The sequence below is a fragment of the Oryx dammah genome, unplaced genomic scaffold, assembly GCF_014754425.2.
Source record: "Oryx dammah isolate SB20612 unplaced genomic scaffold, SCBI_Odam_1.1 HiC_scaffold_4, whole genome shotgun sequence".
In the NCBI taxonomy this organism is placed as follows: Eukaryota; Metazoa; Chordata; class Mammalia; order Artiodactyla; family Bovidae; genus Oryx; species Oryx dammah.
The window spans coordinates 8,074,977-8,097,774 of record NW_024070188.1 but is presented as its reverse complement, the minus strand read 5'-3'; positions in this window follow the sequence as shown (position 1 = coordinate 8,097,774).

Here is a 22,798-nt window from a genome sequence, read left to right as displayed (position 1 = left end):
AAGATAGTGAATATTCAAAAAGAGAAATGCCAAAAGCATGATCTACAAAAGAAAAAGATAAGTTGAACTTCATTAAGTTTAAACCCTTTTGCTCTGCAAAAAAACTATTAAAAGAATGAAAAGTTTAGCCACAAACAGGGAGAAAATCTTTCCAAAAGATATCTAATTAAAAAATAAAACTTAGATGCAAAATAAACAAAGAACTCTTAAAATTCAACAGTAAGAAAACAAACAATCATTTAAATATGGATTTTTCTAAAAAGTTGAACCAGCAGCTCAACAAAGAAAGTGTACAGAAAGCAAACAAGCATGTGAAAAGACATTCAACATCATATGTTATTGGGAAATGCAAATTAAAACAATATGATAACACTTGTTAGAATGTCTAAAATTCAAACAGTGACAGCACTAAATACTGATGAGAATGTGGAGGGATAAGAATTCTTACCATTGCTTGTAGGAATATAAATGGCACAGCCATCTTTGAAGACACTTTGGCAGTTTTTTATAAAACTAACACTAGTATTACCATATGATCTATCCATTGTGCTCCCTGGTATTCATCTGAAGGCGTTGAAAACTTCTGCACAAAAGTCTGTATATAAATTTTTACAGCAGGTTTTTTCATTGTCATTGTTTAGTTGCTAGGTGGTGTCTGACCCTTTTGCATCCCCATGGACTGGTGCCTACCTGACTCTGTCCATGGGATTTTGGGGGCAAAAATACTGGAATGGGTTGCCATTTTCTTCTCCAGAGTATCTTCCCAACCTAGGAATTGTCAGGTGAGTTCTTTACCACTGAGCCACCTCAGTGAATAAATCCCAGCTTTATTCATAGTTGTCAAAATTTGGAAGGAACCAACAAGCCCTTGAATAGGTGAATGAATAAACAAACTGCTGTATTCTCAAATAATTGAATATTATTCAGTATTTAAAAATGAGCTATCAAGCCATGAAAAGATATGGGCAAAACTTAAATGCATATTGCTAAGTGAAAAAGGCAATCTGGAAAGGCTACATGCTTTATGATTCCAACTATGTGACATTCCAGAAAAGGCAAAACTATGGAGACAGAAAAAAAAAAAAATTTAGTGCCTATAGGCAGAGAAAAAGGGAGAGAGGAAGGATAAATACATGGCACACAGGAAATTTGGCGAGGCAGTGGAACTATTCTGTATGATACTGTAATGGTGAATACTTGGCATTATACATTTGTCAAACTCATAGGTATCCAAAACAAAGAGTGAATCTTAACATAAACTATGGAATTTAGTTCATAATAATATATTAATATTAGATCATCAATTGTAATATAGAAATATGTTAATATTAAAAATTGGAGGATTATTGGGGAGGATATGTGGGAACTCTCTGTGCTTTTAGCTCCATTATTCTATAAACCTTTGTTTTGTTCAATTGCTAAGTTGTGTCCAACTCTGCCACCCCATGGACTGTAGCATACCAGGCTCCTCTGTCCTTCACTACCTCTCAGAGTTTGCTCAAATTCATGTCCATTGAGTAAATGATACTTTCTAACCATCTCATACTCTGCCATCCCTTCTCCTTTTGCCTTCAGTCTTTCCCAGCATCTGCGTCTTTTCCAATGAGTCAGCTCTTCGCATCAAGTGGCCAAAGTATTGGAGCTTCAGCATCAGTCCTTCCAATGAATATTCAGGGTTGATTTCCTTTAGGATTGACTGGTTTTATCTCCTTTCTGTCCATGGACTCTCAAGAGTCTTCTCCAGCGCCACAGTTAGAAAACATCCGGTATTTGGCACTCAGCCTTCTTTATGGACCAACTTGCACATCCATACATGACTAATGAAAAAACTGTAGCTTTAATTATACAGACTTTTGTTTTTAAAGTGAAGAAATGACCCAATGCTGTTATAAGTATTCATGAGGACAAATGAATCCAGACTAACAGCATTTGTATTGCTGTTTTGCTTCATTTTAGTGCTTTCTTAGAATACTTGTGCTAGTAAGGGATAGATTTTAAAAAAGCAAAATAAACAAAAGTGATAAATAATGAGTTTAATCTGTAATTCATAAACATACAAAGATGAAAGTATTTTACTCATATTGTTTTACTCATAATTAGCCATGTTCTTTCTGTGGCTAAATATATTTTGGCCAATAAATGCACATTACATTAATTGCCCAAGAATTCTAAAAAAAAAAAAAAAGGAATAAATTAACAGAAGTGAATAATATTGCTTATAAATAAAGATGCTAGAAATAGCAGGTATTTGTTGATCTAAAACCAGTTTAGATAGTTATAATTTTCATTCACAATATGAAAATTGTGTTTCTGAAGTTTACCCACATAGAAAAAATTAAAAATTCTACAAACTCTTTCATAGTGTATTATTGATCTCATTCCAGATTTAACACTTAAGTTTAGGTCAAATGTAATTTTAATGATGAAGACAGTTCATTGGTTAATGATTAAACAACAACTTGAGCATCTTTTCATCATCATTGGGATTCAGCAAAGTAAATAAATATAATATAGTCTTGATAATTATATCCAGGATTTGATGGAATTGAGGAAGCAGATCATAAAAAAGAAATCCACAAAGATTTTTTTGAGAGAAGGAAGGAAGGAAAGAAGGAAAGGAAAGAAAACTCTGAGACCTCTGGGGGAGTTTGTCAAGATTGAGAACCCCTGAAATTTTACATTGTAATGAACTAAAGTTTGTAAGTGTAACATATATTTGCCAGTACTTAAAATAGCTATAAATCAATGATAGTCAGAATTTAACCTAAAATTATGGAGAATATATTCTATTGGTAGAATTTTCTTATTAATTTGCATAATTAATAGACTACAAACCAGTTTCCATTATAGAGTTCAAGTTCTCCTTATATCATGTTATCACTAAAGTGTTAACAGAAGAAAAAAGGAGGAGAAAGAGGCAATAAGGACTAGAGAGAAATACACTTGACAAATTACACTGTACTATATTTTTACATTCACTAGGCAGAAACTCAGCAGATCTTGCTTCAATGGTTTTAGTAACTGTTGGTGTAACTGGTCTTGCAATATTGTCTTCCTAAAACAAATTCTTCCCTGGTGGTAAAGAATTTACCTGCAATGCAGAAGACCCAGTTTCAGTATCTGGGTTAAGAAGATCCCCAGCAGAAAGAAATAGCTACCTACTCCAGTATTCTTGCCTGAAGAATCCCATGGTCAAAGGAGCCTGGTGGGCTAGTCCATGAGGTCACAAAGAGTTGGACACGACTGAGCAGCAAACACATACACACAAAAAAAAAAACAAGTTGTGTGTGTGTGTGTGTGTGTGTGTGTTCTTAGTTACTCAGTCATGTCCGACTCTGCAAACCCATGGACTGTAGCCCATCAGGCTCCTCTGTCCAAGGGATTTTCCAGGCAAGAATACTGGAGTGGGTTGCCATTTCCTCCTCCAGATCTTTCCCACCCAGGAATCAAACCTGAGCCCCCTGTATTGCAAGTGGATTCCTTACCACTGAGCCACTGGGGAGCCCCAAAACAAGCTCTAGATTCAATTTATTCACTCTAATCTACCCACTGAGGGCTTCCCTTGACTCAGGGAATCTGCCTGCAATGCATGAGACCTGGGTTCAATCCCTGAGTTGGGAAGATCCCCTGGAGAATGGAATAGCTACTCACCACAGTATTCTTGCCTGGAGAATTCCATGGACAGTATAGTCGCAAAGAGTCGGACACAGCTGAGTGACTTTCACTTTCAATCTGCTTACTGAGAATATTTGGAAAAACTAAATTAAAAACATTTATCTTACGTCATCCCAACTCATGGCTTAACACATGCACACACATTCAGATTTTTATAAAGGAAGGAGAACAGCCAATTGTTTCATATCAAAAAGAAGAAATCTTAAAATCCTAGGCCTCAAGGTCAAGGCAGGTGAAATCAAAATATGAAATTACAAATGTAGGAGCAGATATATACTTGGTATGAACACTGGGGACTCTAGCAGCTGGAGTACCCATACCTATTAGTGCAATCACTGCTCATTTCAGCCCACTCAGAATGTGGGACCAGTGCTGCCAGCCACTTATTGTTTAGGTTTGTTTTAGTTTTCCTTAAGAAGCAAGACATTTGACTTTCTAAGGGAAATGTCTCATTTTTGAATATTGGAGCAATTTTATTAAAAATACTATAAGAGCCAAACAAAATACTCTATAGGCCAAGTTCAGCCCAAATGGTGATAATGTGTGACTTCTACTCTAAATAATAGAAATGAGGTATTTTATGTTTGTATGTAGATATAACTAGTTGAAATCATAAAAAAGTGATTTTTGGTATAAAATCTGGAGAAAAAAGTCAAAATTAGATCCATATTACCAGCCTAATATTTTTACTACAAAGCAGTAGAAATGATGGTCAGAACTTTAAAAAATGCTTTCCATCATGTATACATCTTAGCCAAGTTTTTAATTCTTTATCTAAAAGACCCTGTTTAATCCATTACATTTTTAAGGTATTTTATTTAGCATAATCAGTCTTTTAAGACACTAATCTGTGTGACCCACCACCTAGATTCATAAAACCTTAGCCTTTGCCACATTCTCCTCACTTTTTAAAAGGAAACAAAACATTATAGATACAGTATGCATCCTTTGAATAATCCCCCAACAACTATTCTCCTTTACTTCCCAGAAATACAACTATTCTGAAGTTGGTATTTGTCAGTTTCTTTTTATTGCATAGGTCGACATCCATAGACAATACATAGTACTGTTTGTATTGATTTAAACTTCACTATATTCATCTTGAGAACTTCTGTGTTAAGTCAATAGTTTGAGTTATGCCTATATTATACATGTAGTCTTTAATTTTTTCTAGTTCTAGCCTTTATAACTGATACTTTAACCATTTAGTTTTGAGATAATTTGGACCTACAGAAGAGTGAAAAATAGTAGAGAAATTTCATATACACATTTTTTATTTTTTTCTAATGTAACCATAGTACAATTACCAAATCAAGATGTCAAATGTTGGTAAAATATTATTGACTAAAGACTTTATTTGAATTTCATCTATTTTTCCCTTAATGTCTTTTTCTGTTTCTAGATTCAATCCAGGATCTCATAACGCATTTAGTTGCTGTGTCTCCTAGTCTCCTCTAATCTGTGACAATTCTTCAATTGTTCTTTTTTTTTTCTCATGAGCTTCACAATTGTAACTTTTGATCACCTATTTTGGAGAATGGGTTCCCCTTTTGGTTCATCCAATGGTTTTTCATAATGAGGTTGAGATTCTGTGTTTTCAGTGAGAAAGCTGCAGAAATAGTGTTCTCTTCAGTGTAACATACTTATTACTGAAGAGGTTGACCTTGGTCACTTGATTAAGAGAGTACTTCTCTGTAAAGTTAACTTTGTAAATGATACATACCTTGGAGGAGATAATTTGAGATAATGTTATTATTTTGTTTTTCTCAAAATTTTGTCCACTGATTTTCAAACCCAATCAGATCGTGCCTATGACAATTATTATTATAGTGTTTGCCAATGGCAATTTCGTATATCTCTCATTACTTTTACATTTATTAATCTAGATTCTTGCATGAGGAGTAATCTCTTTAGTCCCATTTATCTTCTTATTCACCTATTTATTCATACCAATATAAATTAATGGATATTTATTTTATTCCATGGGTTGTGAGTTATAACACACACTCTTACTTTTCATCTTCCTGTACAAATTTCCATCTGTGGCCATTTGGAGCCTTTTTCCAGTTGGTTTCTGTATCGTTTTAACATCCTCCTATCCTTTTACACGGAGAAAGCAATGGCAACCCACTTCAGTGTTCTTGCCTGGAAAATCCCAGGGATGGGGGAGTCTGGTGGGCTGCCGTCTATGGGGTCACACAGAGTCGGACACGACTGAAGCGACTTAGCAGCAGCAGTAGCAGCGTCCTTTTACAAGGATTCAGTTCAGTTCAGTTCAGTCACTCAGTCGTGTCCGACTCTTTGCGATCCCATGAATTGCAGCATGCCAGGCCTCCCTGTCCATCACCAGCTCCCGGAGTTCACTCAAACTCACCTCCATCGAGTCAGTGATGCCATCCAGCCATCTCATCCTCTGTCCTCCCCTTCTCCTCCTGCCCCCAATCCCTCCCAGCATCAGAGTCTTTTCCAATGAGTCAACTCTTCCCATGAGGTGGCCAAAGTACTGGAGTTTCAGCTTTAGCACCATTCCTTCCAAAGAAGACCCAGGACCAATCTCCTTTAGAATGGACTGGTTGGATCTCGTTGCAGTCTAAGGGACTCTCAAGAGTCTTCTCCAACCCCACAGTTCAAAACCATCAATTCTTCAGCTTTATTTGTCATCAAAAATATTCCAGACCCATCTTATATTTTCCCTGCCTCAGTCTTGGAATCAACCACTTCTCCAAGGAACCCTTGCAGCTCGTGTTTCTTTAATCAGGCTATAGTACGTAGGTATGTATTAAATGTGGTCCAGATTTCTCATGGTCAGATAAAGCAATTTCAACAAAGAAAGGTGGAAGACTAGGATAAAACGTGTTCAATTGGAATCAGAATTAGTATTATGTATTCATATATATATATATATATATATATGGGCTTCCCCAGTGGTTCAGTGGTAAAGAATCCATTTGCAGTGCAGAAGACACAGACGTGGGTTCAATCCCTAGGTCAGGGAGATCCTCTGGAGAAGGAAATGGCAACCTGTTCCAGCATTCTTGCCTAGGAAATCCAATGGACAGCAGAGCCTGGTGGGTTACAGTCCATTGGGTCTCAGAGTCAGACAACTGAGCGACTAAGTGTATGTATTAAATATGTATGTATTTATTTCTATTTATTAGTATTATTCATTTTATTAGGCAATCTCTTTAAATAATCCAATTTTATTAATTAAGAAAACAAGGCTTAGAGAAAAAAATTAGGTTCCCAATCACACAGAAATAAGTAAAGAACTATAATTGAAATCCAAGTCTGCATAATCCAAATCTGGAATGTTCTGCTCCAGGGCTCATACAGAAGACAAAACAACAAAATATATATCTATATTGATTCATGAAAATACACACCTATCATTTCTATATCTATGTGTCTGTGTATATACAGATATATATATATATGTACATACATATATATATACAATAATGCATGCATGTGTACACAGTTGCTTCAGTCATGTCTGATTCTTTGTGACCCTATGAGCTGTAGCCTGCCAGGGTCCTCTGTCCATGGGATTCTGTAGGCAAGAATAGTGGGGAGGGTGGTCATACCCTCCTCCAGGAAAACTTCCTGACCCAAGGATTGAACCTGTGTCTCCTGTGCCTTCTGCATTGCAAGTGGATTCTTTACCACAGAGCCACAGGGAAAGTCCATTATATATATACATACATACATATATATATACATACATATATATATATATATATATATATATATCAGTACATACTACTAACTCTGATTACAATCTAATACAAGTTTTATCCTAGGCTTACATTTTTACTGAAGTTGCTTTACCTGACCATGAGAAATCTGGATAACCTCATGTAAAATATATTATTTGTCCAAACTTGGAAAACATGTGAATTCATTTCAATATTGTTAACCTATAACCATGTGAGACATAAAGATGATAACTATAGTGTAGTATTTAAGCTTTTTTTTGTCTTTATCTTAAAATATACAGACAAATTTTTATTTTGCAAAGTTACTACTAATTTCTCTCTTTCCTATTCCCCTCGGTGTATTTCTATTATTCATTTCAGACACAGTTGTTTAGAGTCAGTATGAAGCTCCATCTGTATACAGGTTAATTTTTTAAAATTTAAGTTATTTTTTAATTGAAGGATAATTGCTTTACAGAATTCTTTTGTTTTCTGTTAAACCTCAACATGAATCAGTTCAGCTCAGTCACTCAGTCATGTCCAACTCTTTGCGACCCCATGAATCGCAGCACGCCAGGCCTCCCTGTCCATCACCAACTCCCAGAGTCCACTCAAACCCATGTCCATTGATTCAGTGATGGCATCCAACCTCTGTCGTTCCCTGCTCCTCCTGCCCTCAATCGTTCCCAGCATCAGGGTCTTTTCAAATGAGTCAGCTCTTCACATCAGGTGGCCCAAGTATTGGAGTTTCAGCTTCAACATCAGTCCTTCCAATGAACACCCAGGACTGATTTTAGGATGGACTGGTTGGATCTCCTTGCAGTCCAAAGGACTCCCAAGAGTCTTCTCCAACACCATGGTTCAAAAGCATCAATTCTTTGGTGCTCAGCTTTCTTTATAGTCCAATCTCACATCCATACATGACCACAGGAAAAACCATAGGCTTCACTAGACAGACCTTTGTTGGCAAAGTAATGTCTCTGCTTTTTAATATCCTGTCTAGGTTGGTCATAACTTTCCTTCCAAGCAGTAAGCATCTTTTAATTTCAAGGCTGCAATCACCATCTGCAGTGATTTTGGAGCCCAGAAAAATGAAGTCAGTCACTGTTTCCACTGTTTCCCCATCTATTTGACATGAAGTGATGGGACCAGATGCCATGATCTTCCTTTTCTGAATGTTGAGCTTTAAGCCAACTTTTTCACTCTTCTCTTTCACTTTCATCAAGAGGCTTTTTAGCTCCTCTTCACTCTCTGCTGTAAGTGTGGTGTCATCTGCATATCTGAGGTGATTGATATTTCTCCCGGCAATCTTGATTCCAGCTTGTGTTTCTTCCAGCCCAGTGTTTCTCATGATGTACTCTGCATATAAGTTAAATAAGCAGGGTGACAATATACAGCCTTGACGTACTCCTTTTCCTATTTGGAACAAGTCTGTTGTTCCATGTCCAGTTCTAACTGTTGCTTCCTGACCTGCATACAGATTTCTCAAGAGGCAGGTCAGGTGGTCTGGTATTCCCATCTCTTTCAGAATTTTCCACAGTTTATTGTGATCCACACATTAGAACTGAGTAAAATGCTTTCATTTTAATAGCTGAGTAATATTCCACTGTGTATATATACCACTACTTCTTTATCCATTCATCTGTCGATGGACATCTAGGTTGCTTCCATGTTCTAGTTATTGTAAACAGTGCTGCGATGAACAATGTGATACCTGTGTCTTTTTTAATTTTGGTTTCCTCAGGGTATATACCTAGGAGTGGGATTTCTGAGTCATATGGTGGTTTTATTCCTAGTTTTATTCCTAGTTTTTTAAGGAATCTCCATACCATCCTCCACAGTGGCTGTATCAATTTACATTCCCACCAACAATGCAAGAGTGTTTCCTTTGTTCACACTCTCTGCAGCATTTATTGTTTGTAGATGTTTTCATGATGGCCATTCTGACTGGTGTGAGGTGATATCTCATTGTAGTTTTGATGTGCATTTCTCTAATAATGAGCAATGTTGAGCATCTTTTCATGTGTTTATTAGCCATCTGTATGTCTTCTTTGGAGAAGTGTCTGTTTAGGTCTTTTTCCCACTTTTTAATCGGGTTGTTTGTTTTTCTGGTTTTGAGTTGTATGAGTTGCCTGTATATTTTGGAAATTAATCCTTTGTCAGTTGTTTCATTTGCTGTTATTTTATCCCATTCTGAGGGTTGTGTTTACATCTTGCTTATAGTTTTCCTTTGCTGTGCAAAAGATTTTAAGTTTAATCAGGTTCCACTTGTTTTTATTTCCATTACTCTAGGAGGTGGGTGATAGAGGATCTTGCTTTGATTTATGTCATCAACTATTCTGCCTATGTTTTCCTCTAAGAGTTTTCTATTTTCTGGTCTTAAATTTAAGTATTTAATCCATCTGAGTTTATCTTTGTGTGTGGTGTTTAGAAGTGTTCTAATTTCATTTTTTTGCATGTAGCTGTCCAGTTTTATCAGCATCATTTATTGAAGAGGCTGTCTTTGCCTCATTGTATATTCTTGCCTCTTTTGTCTAAAATAAGGTCCACATAGGTGTATGGGTTTATTTCTGGGCTTTATATCTTGTTCCACTGGTCTAAATTTCTGCTTTTGTGCCAGTACCATACTGTCTTGATTACTGTAGCTTTGTAGTATAACCTGAAGTCAAGAAGGTTGATTCCTCCAGCTCCATTCTTCTTGCTCAAGACTGCTTTGGCTATTTGGAATCTTTTGTGTTTTCATATGAATTATGAAATTTTTTGTTCTAGTTCTGTGAAAAATGGCATTGGTAATTTGATAGGAATTACATTGAATCTGTAGATTGTGTTCAGGAGTATAGTTATTTTTACAATATTGATTGTTCCTACCCAGGAACATGGAATATCTCTCCATCTGTTTATGTCATCTTTGATTTCTTTCATCAGTGTCTTATAATTTTCTGTGTACAGTTTCTTTTGTCTCTTTAGGTAAGTTTATTCCTAGGTATTTAATTCTTTGTGCTGCAATGGTGAATGGGATTGATTCCTTAATTTCTCTTTCTGATTTTTCACTGTTAATATATAGAAATGCAAGTGATTTCTGTGTATTGATTTTGTATCCTGCAACTTTGCTAAATTCACTGATTAGCTTAGTAATATGCTGACAGTATCTTTAAAGTTTTCTATGTACAGTATCATGTCATCTGCAAACAGTGAAAGCTTTACTTCTTTTCCAATCTGGATTCTCTTTATTTTTCTTCTCTGACTGTGGTAGCTAGGACTACCAAAACTATGTTGAACAATAGTGGTGAAAGTGGATATCCTTATCTTGTTCCTGATCTTAGGGGGAATGCTTTCAGCTATTCATCATTGAGAATAATGTTTGCTATAGGCTTATCATATATGGTCTTTACTATGTTGAGGTAGGTTTCTTCTATGCCCATTTTTTGATGAGTTTTAATCATAAATGGGTGCTGAATTTTGTCAAAGGCTTTTTATGCATCTATTGAGATTATCATATGGTTTTTATCTTTCAATTTGTTAATATGGTATATCACATTGATTGATTTGTGTATATTGAAGAATCCTTGCATGCCTGGAATAAACCCAACTTGATCATGGTGTATGAGCATCTTAATGTGTTGTTGAATTCTGCTTGCTAAAATTTTGTTGTGGATTTTTGCATCTAGGTTCGTCAGTGATACTGGCCTGCAGCTTTATTTTTTGTGTGTTGTCTTTGTCTGGTCTTGGTATCAGGGTGATGGTGGCCTTGTAGAATGAGTTTGGAAGTGTTTCTTCCTCTGTAATTTTTTGAAAGTTTTAGAAGCATAGGCATTAGCTATTCTCTAAATGTTTGATAGAATTCTGTGAGGCTGTCTGGTCCTGGGCCTTTGTTTTTTGGGAGATTTTTGATCACAACTTCAATGTCAGTGCTTGTAATTGAAAAGTGAAAGTTAGTCACTCAGTCGTGTCTGACTCTTTGTGACCCCATGGACTGTAGCCCACCAGGCTCCTCTGCCCATGGAATTCTCCAGGCAAGAATTCTGGAGTGGGTTGCCAGTTTCTTCTTCAGCTAGTAATTGCATTGTTCATAATTTCTATCTCTTTTTGGATCAGTCTTGGAAGGTAGAACTTTTCTAACAATCTGTCCATTTCTTCTAGGTTATCCATTTTATTACCATATGGTTATTCATAATAGTCTCCTATAAACTTTGTATTTCTGCATTGTCTGTTGTAACCTCTCCTTTTTCAATTCTAATTTTGTTGATTTGATTCTTCCCTCTTTTTTTCTTGATGAGTCTGGCTAAATGTTTATCAATTTTGTTTATCTTCTCAAAAAACCTGCTTTTCATTTTATTAATCTTTACTATTGTTACTTTCATTTCTTTTTCAGTTATTTCCACTCTGATCTTCATGATTTCTTTCCTTCTGTTAATTTGGGCGGGGGGGTGGGGGGAGGTTGTTCTTTTTCCAGTTGTTTTAAATGTAAGGTTAGGTTGTCTATTCAATGTTTTTCTTGTTTCTTGAGGTAGAGTTGTATTGCTATAAACTTCTGTCTTAGAACTACTTTTGCTGCATCCCATAGATTTTGAGTTGTCGTGTTTTCATTGTCATTTGTTTCTAGAAATTGTTTGATTTCCCTTTTGATTTATTCAGTAACCTGTTGGTTATTTAGAAACTTATTGTTTAATCTCCATGTGTTTGTGTTTTTTACAGTTTTTATCTTGTAATTGATATCTAGTCTCGTAGCGTTGTGATAGGAAAAGATGCTTGAAACAATTTCAATTTTCTTAAATTTACTGAGGTTTGATTTGTGACCCAAGATGTTGTCTATCCCAGAGAATGTTCCATGTGCCCTTGAGAAGGTATATTCTTCTGCATTTGGATGGAATGTCCTGAAGATATCAGTGAGATTCATCTCGTCAAGGTATCATTTAAGACATGTGTTTCCTTATTAATTTTCTGTCTTGATGATCTGTCCATTGGTGTGAAAGGGGTGTTAACGTCTCCTCCTATCATTGTGCCCCTGTCAGTTTCTCCTGAAATGTTTCCTTTTATGTCTGTTATGTCTTTTTGTCTTATGCATTGAGTTGCTCTGATGTTGGGTGCATAGATATTTACAATTTTGGGGTCTTCCTCTTGGTTTGATCCCTTGATCATTATGTAACATCCTTCTTTATCTCTTGTAATATTCTTTATTTTAAAGTCTAATTTGTCTGATATGAGGATTGCTACTCCACCTTTCTTTTGCTTTCCATTTGCATGGGATATATTTTTCCATCCTCTCATTTTCAGTCTACATGTGTCTTTAGGTATGAAGGGTATTTCTTGTAGACAGCATATATATGGGTCTGGCTTTTGCATCCATTCAGCTGATCTGTGTCTTTTGGTTGAGGCATTTAATCACTCCACATTTAATTACTGATATATATGATTCTATTGCCATTTTCATAATTGCTTGGGGTTTGATTTTGTAGATCTTTTTCTCCTATTGTATTTTTTGACTATGTAAGTCTCTTTAACATTTGTCATTGGTTTGGTGGTACTGAATTCTCTTTATTTTGCTTGTCTGAAAAGTTTTTTATTTCTCCATCAATTTTGAATGAGGTCCTTGCCAGGTACACTAATCTTGGCTGTAGATTTTCCCCTCTCAGTACTTTAAATACATCCTGCCATTCCCTTCTGGCTGGCAGAATTTCTGCTGAAAGATCAGCTGTTAAACCTATGGTGTTTCCCTTGTACATTATTTGTTGCCTTCCCCTTTCTGCTTTTAATATTCTTAGTATGTGTCTTGGTATGTTTCTCCTTGGATTTGTCTTGTCAGAGACTCGTTGCATCTCTTGGAATTGATTGACTGTTTCCTTTTCCATGTTGGGGAAACTTTCAACTATAATCTCTTCAAAAATTTTCTCATACCCTTTATTTTTCTGTTCTTCTTCCTATAATTTGAAAATTTGAATGTTGTTGCATTTGATATTGTCCCAGAGGTTTCTAAGACTATCCTCAGTTTTTTTTCATTCTTTTTACTTTATTCTACTCTTCAGAAGTTATTTCTACCTTTTAATCTTCCAGTTTCTGATTCATTTGTCTGCTTCAGATATTCTGCTATTGATTCCTTCTAGATTATTTTTAATTTCAATAGTTGTGTTGTTTTCTCTATATGTTTATTCTTTAATTCTTCTAGGTCTTTGCTAATTGATTCTTGCATTTTCTCCATTTTGTTTTCAAGGTTTTTGATCATCTTTACTATCATTATTTTGAACTCTTTTTTAGGTAGTTTGCCTATTTCCTCTTCATTTATTTGGACTTCTGTGTTTCTAGTTTGTTCCTTCAATTGTGACATATTTCTCTGCCTTTTCATTACTTTTTTTTTTTTTTTAAATGATGTTTGAGGCTTCCTTTTCCCAGGCTGAATTCTTTCTTCCTTTCGGTTTCTGCCCGCCTAAGTTTGGTCCAGTGGTTTGTGTAAGCTTCATGTAGAGTGAGATTTATGCAGAGGTTTTCGTTTGTTTTTTTGTTTTTTTTGTTTGTTTTCTCCTGATAGTCAAGGCTGAGTGAAGTGGTAATCCTGTCTGTTGATGACTGGTTTTGTGTTTTTGTTTTGTTTGTTGTTTGGATGAGGCCTCCTGCACAAGGTGCTGCTGGTGGTTGGGTGATTCCAGGTCTTGTATTCAAGTGGTTTCCTTTGTGGAAGTTCTCACTATTTTATACTCTCTAGGGACACAACTGAAGTGACTTAGCAGCAGTAGCAGCAGCAGGGTTAGTTCTCTGGTAGTCTATGGTCTCAGAGTCAGTGCTCCCACTCCAAAGGCTCAGAGCTTGATCTCTGTTCAGGAACAGAGATCCCACAAGTCGTTTGTTATGGCATTAAATGATAGGTTGATTTTTTAATTATTTATTTGGGGAGTGAGGACAAATAACCATTACTTCCATTTTAATAGTCAATATGAAATGATATGCTCTGAGTAGCATTACTCCATCCTCATCCCTACTCACGTGGTTTCATTTTCTGCTGTTTCTATTTCTTCTCCACCAGTATCTGCAACTACTTCTTTTGCAAAAATGAACTAATTCATGTGCATTCCTTTAAACTCACTTCTTTATTACATACATACAGTATAGCTATTGCAGGGCTTCCATGGTGGCTCAGATTTTAACGAATCTGCCTGCAATACAGGAGACCAATGTTTGGTTCCTGGGTCAGGAAGATCCCCTGGAAAAGGGAATGACAACCCACTCCAGTATTCATGCCTGAAGAATTGCATGGACAGAGGAGCCTGGCAGGCGACAGTTCATGGGGTTACAAAGAGTCAGACACAACTGAGAGACCAACACTACAGTATATTTTAGGTAACATTTCTACTTTAATATTTTGCTTAATCAGGGTATTTTGAGAAGTAATCTAAACCAGTTCATAAGACATAAACCATTCTTTTTACAGAGCATAATATTTCATTCTGTAGATATATCACAACTTATTGAAATATTCTGGCAATTATGAACAATGCTGTAATCAATAGTGAATCTTCCTGGTGATTTTTTTTGATTTGTGCTTTGTTGATTTTTTTCTATAGAAGAATATTTTGTTGTGATTTGTTGATTTTTTTTTTTCTATAATAGCACTCCTTTCTCTCTGTTACTAACTTCCCCAGGTACCCAAAAGGATGCTGTTTCCTTCAGCTCTCCATATGCAGATAGAAAGACACTAACTCCCCAGGACAGCACTGAGAGGCTCAGGAGGTTGGCGCCATGGTCTTCTCCTCACTTCCTCCTCGGGGGGAGCTTCAGTTCTATGCTTTTTTCCAATCTTACACGTCCATGCAGCCAACCTGTCCAACCTCTTTCTTTGTTCCTAGTTTTCCCACGCTTCCAGCCTATGGATGTTTCCTTAGCACTCTGTATGACAAGATAGAAACTGGTACCTCAGGCAATACACTAAGAGACTGGAAGTGTACATTCACTCAACTCTTGGTTCTCTCCCACAGAGAAGTTTCAGGCAAAGTTGATTGCTCTATTCATTGGGTTGTTCTGACTTCAGAGAAGCAGTGGTGCTGTGAAAAAAGTGAAATTCCTCTTTTCCCATTTCAATGCACCCATTTCCAGTTTTGTGCTCATCTGGGGTATTAAAACTTCTTTAACTGGAATATGGACCTCCCAAAGAGAAGCCATGCTCCTTATATCATTACTAAACTAGTGTTGCTATGGGGAAATTAGGGCTGAGACTTCCTATTCTGTCATCTTTTTAACATGACTCCTTATATAAACAGCATAATCACCTCACTGATTTTGGACTGAGTACAGTTGTTAAACAATACAGAGCCTGTACAGATTAATATGACATTGTCACTATCTTTCATAGATCTAGCAATAGAGACAAATAAAGTCATAGGTAATTAAAATTTTAGATTATAGCATTATTTGTGTGATGAAAGAGACATAAAAACAAGGATATGGCACCCTGATGAGGATAAAGGTTAATTAGGCTTTGCTCTGATGAATACAAGATGGTGTCATCGAGGGGAAAGCATGCATTGAAATTAACTTGGAAACCAAAATAACAAAAAAGTCAAAACCCTGTGGTACTCAAAATTCCTTACCCACCTCTTCAAACCTTAAGAAATGCCACTCTGGGTTATAGAATGGTCCTTTCATTTCTGCTAATGAAATCAGAGGTTACTTTATATTTTATAAGAGATCATGATAGCATTTCCCTCAATACTTATATCGTACATTGAAAAGTCTTACCTCTCCTTTAATGCCTCTCATTATAAGTTTCACAAATGGACCTTAAACATATCAATACAGTATTCATTACAAATTATATTATCAATTATCTGCTACCTATAAAACAAGATATTTTAAATTGTCTTTTTTAAGCTTCATGGTGTCCAAGATTGTGCAATTTCCTCAGTTCTGTCTCACTACAGCAAAGATTTAAAACGGTGGACCACTGTTACAGCTTGATTACAGCTCAGAGATTTATTTGACAAGCAAAGGAAAGTACTCCCTTGAGGCATGAGGGCAGACTGATCCCAAAGGAGAGGACTCAATCCATCCTGGCTTCCTCCTTTTATACATTTGTCTCCCCTTCTTGAGCCTGCCCTATTCAAACTGAGCTAGCCAGGAGGGCTGATTGTTTCACCTGAGGTTTTCACTTCGGTCCTCAGATTTTCCTTTGTTCCTCTGGCTTTTAACCACCACCATTTTGGACCCCTTTTTCTTTTTCTAACTACCTAACATCAACTTCCCCCCACCCCTAGAGATCAGAGGCCCAATTTTTGGGAACAGGGGCGTTGAGGTCTCTCTGGCTACTTCCTGCTGAGCTGGGATGGCAAGGGGCATTGGGCCTCCCCCTCTTGCTAGTCTCAAGCCTCAGAGTCCTTATAGCAGTGACTATCTAAGGGTGAGTGATATTTTCTGTTGTCAGGTGTAGTTATATATCCTTGTTGAACTAGCACTGCATTTTGTAGCTTGTTGACCTGGGCAGAGAAAAAATGGGTTAAACAATTAATAATATATGGAGCAATCATAAGAAATATCAATATGGTGATAACAGGGGTTAGTTCAGTTCAGTTCAGTCGCTCAGTCGTGTCCGACTCTTTGCGAGCCCATGAATTGCAGTGCGCCAGGCCTCCCTATCCATGACCATCTCCCAGAGCTCACTCAGACTCACGTCTATCGAGTCTGTGATGCCATCCAGCCATCTCATCCTCTGTCGTCCCCTTCTTCTCCTGCCCCCAACCCCTCCCAGCATCAGTCTTTTCCAATGAGTCAACTCTTCTCATGAGGTGGCCAAAGTACTGGAGTTTCAGCTTTAGCATCATTCCTTCCAAAGAAATCCCACGGCTGATCTTCAGACTGGACTGGTTGGATCTCCTTGCAGTCCAAGGGACTCTCAAGAGTCTTCTGCAACACCACAGTTCAAAAGCATCAATTCTTTGGCGCTCAGCCTTCTTCACAGTCCAACTCTCATATCCATACATGACCACAGGAAAAACCATAGCCTTGACTAGACGAACCTTAGTCAGTAAAGTAATGTCTCTGCTTTTGAATATGCTATCTAGGTTGGTCATAACTTTTCTTCCAAGGAGTAAGCGTCTTTTAATTTCATGGCTGCAATCACCATCTGCAGTGATTTTGGAGCCCCAAAAAATAAAGTCTGACACTGTTTCCACTGTTTCCCCATCTATTTCCCATGAAGTGATGGGACCGGATGCCATGATCTTTGTTTTCTGAATGTTGAGCTTTAAGCCAACGTTTTCACTCTCCACTTTCACTTTCATCAAGAGGCTTTTTAGTTCCTCTTCACTTTCTGCCATAAGGGTGGTGTCATCTGCATATCTGAGGTGATTGATATTTCTCCCGGCAATCTTGATTCCAGCTTGTGCTTCTTCCAGCCCAGCGTTTCTCATGATGTACTCTGCATATAAGTTAAATAAGCAGGGTGACAATATACAGCCTTGATGTACTCCTTTTCCTATTTGGAACCAGTCTGTTGTTCCATGTCCAGTTCTAACTGTTGCTTCCTGACCTGCATACAGATTTCTCAAGAGGCAGGTCAGGTGGTCTGTTATTCCCATCTTTTTCAGAATTTTCCATAGTTTATTGTAATCCACACAGTCAAAGACTTTGGCATAGTCAATAAAGCAGAAATAGATGTGTTTCTGGAACTCTCTTGTTTTTTCCATGATCCAGCAGATGTTGGCAATTTGATCTCTGGTTCCTCTGCCTTTTCTAAAACATCAGGAAGGTCACGGTTCATGTATTGCTGAAGCCTAGCTTGGAGAATTTTGAGTATTACTTTACTAGAGTGTGAGATGAGTGCAATTGTGCGGTAGTTTGAGCATTCTTTGGATTGCCTTTCTTTGGGATTGGAATGAACACTGCCCTTTTCCAGTCCTGTGGCCACTGCTGAGTTTTCCAAATTTGCTGGCATATTGAGTGCAACACTTTGACAGCATTATCTTTCAGGATTTGAAATAGCTCTACTGGAATTCCATCACTTCCACTAGATTTGGCACTCAGTTCTGTTCAGTTCAGTCACTCAGTCGTGTCTGATTCTTTGCGACCCCATGAATTGCAGCACACCAGGCCTCCCTGTCCATCACCAACTCCCAGAGTTCACTCAAACTCACTTCCATCGAGTCAGTGATGTCATCCAGCCATCTCATCCTCGGTCATCCCCTTTTCCTCCTACCCCCAATCCCTCCCAGCATCAGAGTCTTTTCCAATGAGTCAACTCTTCACATGAGGTGTCCAAAGTACTGGAGTTTCAGCTTTAGCATCATTCCTTCCAAAGAACACCCAGGGCTGATCTCCTTCAGAATGGACTGGTTTGATCTCCTTGCAGTCCAAGGGACTCTCAAGAGTCTTCTCCAACACCACAGTTCAAAACCATCAATTCTTTGGTGCTCAGCTTTCTTCACAGTCCAACTCCAAATCCCCTTTCACCCGGAGAATGATCCCCCAAAGAGAGACTGTAGCCACCCTGAGGACTCTCCAGCTTATTCTTTGAGATCCTGTAGGATCTGAATGTTTTTCTTGGGGACTGTGAAACTTTCTTCAACTTAGTTGGAGGTATTTACCCAGAAGCAGCATGCCTTGTTCAAGATGGCTCAAGTCCCTCCTTGTTCATGGATCAGGAGATCTATCTCCCATCTATTTTGGAGTACAACCTCCACCAAAATGCGTTGGCTCCTTATATCTATCCTGAGAAATCTTATTTCCAGAAATTTAATTTTGGGGTGTTCATTAGAACAGCACTCATTTGTAGTCCTGAATATGTATCTGAGATCTCCCAGGGGCTCACAGGTGTGTTGAGTGTCCTCTTCTTTTTCTTCCATGGCTTGACTTGTGATTAGTGAACCCAGGAGTCATGCTCTGGTTCCTTGAATGCTGTGGTGGTAAAAAGTATTACAGGGTAGGAGCCCTTCCATGTGGGCTGGAGTTGAGCCTTTGGGGACCCATTTTTCCAGACTTTAACTAGGACTTGAATCCCTGGAGCATATAGTAATGACTCCTTAGAATATTTTGGGTCCCGGTTGATACCCCACAAGCTATTTCTTGTTGCAATTGCCCAATGGCCATAGTATAAGACTGGAGGGTCTGAGCCTCTGGATCCAGGAAGAGGTCAATGACAAACAAAATTTCTCCCATGTAGAATCTCATAAAGGCTAAAATGAATCTATTCCTTAGGAGCAATACAGGTGCAGAGGAGAGCTATTGGTAAAGCCTCCTTCCATCCAAGGGAGGTCTCCTGGGTTATCTTTTTATTGCTAATTTTAAGAATTGGGCTTCCCTCATAGCTCAGTTGGTAAAGAATCCTGCAATGCAGGAGACCCTGGTTCTATTCCTGGGTTGGGAAGATCCCCTGGAGAAGGGATAGGCTACCCACTCTAGTATTCTTGGTCTTCCTTTGTGGCTCAGCTGGTAAAGAATCCTCCTGCAATGCGGGAGACCTGGGTTTGATCCCTGGGTTGGGAAGATTCCCTGGAGAAGGGAAAGGCCATCCACTCCAGTATTTTGGCCTGGAGAATTCCATGGACAGTATAGTCCATGGGGTTGCAAAGAGTCAGACCCAACTGAGCAACTTTCACTTTCACTTTTCTACTTTTCCTGAAGAATAAGGCCTCCAGGTGCAATGGAGATAATAAGTAATGCCCAATGCTTTAGAGACCCCTTGGGTGACCTTAGAAGTAAATGATGTCCCATTGTCACTTTGTAATGACCTGGGCAGGCCAAATCTTGGAATGATTTCTTGGAGTCGTTTTCTTTCTTTCTTTTTATTACTGCCTTTATCCTCTGCTTCTCCGTCCAGGTGGGAAAACCTTCAGTCCATCCTGTAAATGTATCTGTCATGACAAGTAGGTATTTATACCCTGGAGAAACTGGCATCTGGGTGAAGTCCATCTGCCAATCCTCTCCTGGGTAGGTCCAGCACCATTGGATGGGCTGGGACATTTGCGGTCTTTGAGCACCTTGGGAGTTGTTTAATTGGCAAGTGGGACATGAGGAGACTACTTGCCTTATAGTCGTTTGGAGGCCTGTTCCTCTGAAGGACCTTTCCAGTAATCTTTGGAAGCCCCTCTCCCCTAAATGAGTGGTGCATGTAAAGTAAAGTGAAAGTGAAGGTGTTCTGTCTTTTTACGACCCCATGCACTGTAGCCTACCAGGCTTCTCCATCCATGGGACTTTCCAGGCAAGAATACTGAAGTGGATTGCCATTTCTTTCTCCAGGAGATCTTCCTAACCCAGTGATTAAATCCGGGCCTCCTGCATTGTAGACAGACTTTTTACCATCTGAGCCACCAGGGAAGTGGTGCATGTAAGGAGTTAACCTTACTATTGAAGGTTCCCAGGTAGATAAAAGGAGTCCCTCCTTTTGGAATCACCCTATATGATCATCTTGAAAGCTCTCACTCTTAGCTTTAAGAGTCTCACCTTCAGTATATGAAGGAGTTTCTGGCAAATTAGTCTGTGGAGCTAAGGTGATAGCCCCTGTTAGTTCATTGTTCTGTAATGCTGCTCTCTTAGCTGCCTGATCGGCTGCTTGGTTCCCTCGTGCCACTTCCGTGCTTCCTTTTTGGTGTCCTTTACAATGGGAGACTGAAACCTCAGCGGGCAGATGACTGCCTCCAAGACCCTAAGGATTTGATCACCATACCTGATTGACGACCCTCGGGTGGTCAAGTGGCCTCTTTCTTTCCAAATAGCAGCACGTGCACGTAACACCAAAAAGATATACTTGGAGTCAGTGTAAATGCCTACTCTTTTTCCTTTTCCCAGCTCTAAAGGTGGAGTCAGGGCTATGAACTCAGCCAACTGAGCTGAAGAACCTGGTGGCAAACGTTTAGCCTCTATGGTCTCAAAACTGGAGACTACTCCATATCCGGCTCTTCTTTTTCCATCCAAGACAAAGCTGCTTCCATCAATGTACAAGATTTCCTCAGGATTGGTCAGAGGATCTTCTGACAATCCCTTTCGGGGTTTTCTCTGGTGGTGCAAAGTTTCTAGGCAAGAGTGAAAGGGGAGAGAGCCTTCGGGGGTAGTCAGGATGGTAGCTGGCTTAACAACCTCACAAGGGGATATAGTCAGGCCTGGATTTTCCATCAGCATGACTTGATGTCTGAGGATCCTTTGATCAGACATCCATAAATGGTCTTTCCCATTCAGGAGTTGTTTCACTTGGTGGCTGGTAAAAATAGTTAGTTTCCCCCCCAAAGAGAGTTTTAAAACATCTATTAGGACTGCAATAGTTGCAAGATTTCGGAGGCAGGGAAAGACCTCTTCCTAATAAGGGAGTAGGATGCTCAGGGACCACTAGAACCTGGTGGGAAAATATTTGTCCATCCTAGCAACAAAGAAGTGCTCAGGTGAATCTTTTTGTAATTGTTTTCCTTTAGCACCCAAAATGGTACAGATTTGGGAGGAGAAGGCTCTGGCAGAGGAGATTGGGACAGAGTAGGTAGTCCCTGTGTCAACCAAGAAATTCTCGGACCTACCTGCCACATCCAGTTGCACCCTTGGCTCCAGCCTTGTGATGGTTATCTGTGACAGGTAGGCTGGCCAGAACAGGCCACTTCAGTCCTGTTGAACAATCACGAGGGAGTCTTGGCACTTGACCTTGAATCTCTTGAGTTTCTAGGGCAGAGTGTCACTCAGTGTCCCAATTGATGGCACTTGCAGCAAGCCATTTTAGGAGATGTGCCATGGATTGGACACTCTTTGGCCCATTGTCCCACCTGTCTACATAGGCATTTGCCTGGTGCCTTGTCCTTCAAGGACTTGGAGTTTGCTATAGGGCTTCCCTGGAGGGCGGCCAGCATCTGGGCATGTCTTGTTTCTTTCCTTCTCTCCCTTTCCTGGGCTTTGGCCTCCCTCTCCTGTGAAAGGTATTGGTGGCTGTCTGGAGTATCTCATCTAAAAAGGAGCAGGGTCCTGCTGCTGTAGCTCTTGTAACTTTATCCTGATGTCTGATACACATTGGGACAGCAATTAGTCCTTTAAAATCACCTGGCTCTCGTAAGAGTCTAAGTCCAGATTGGTAAACTTTTGGAGGGCCTCTTTTAGACTTTCCAGAAAGGCAATGGGGTTCTCGTTGGACTCCTGAGTTATTGCTGAAGCCAGGCACAGTCAAAAACTAATAGGCTTCCTTTTATTTCCATGGACACACTTCCTTAAGGGTGGGTGTTTCTGAAGCTTATCCTACCCAGTACTGTTGCAACCTGAGAGCCTGGCACCCCTGGGTCAGGGTACACATCCCCAAACAGGTTGAGGCATGCAAAAATCCTGGAGACTGAATCCCTGGGCAGGTTGAGGCAGGTCAGCCTCGTGAGAATTGGGTCCCTGGGCAGGTTGAGGCATGTCAATCTCCTGGGACCCCTGGACTGGTGTATCCCCAAGCAAGTTGAGCCATGACAAACTTCTGAGGACCAGATATCTAGGCAAGT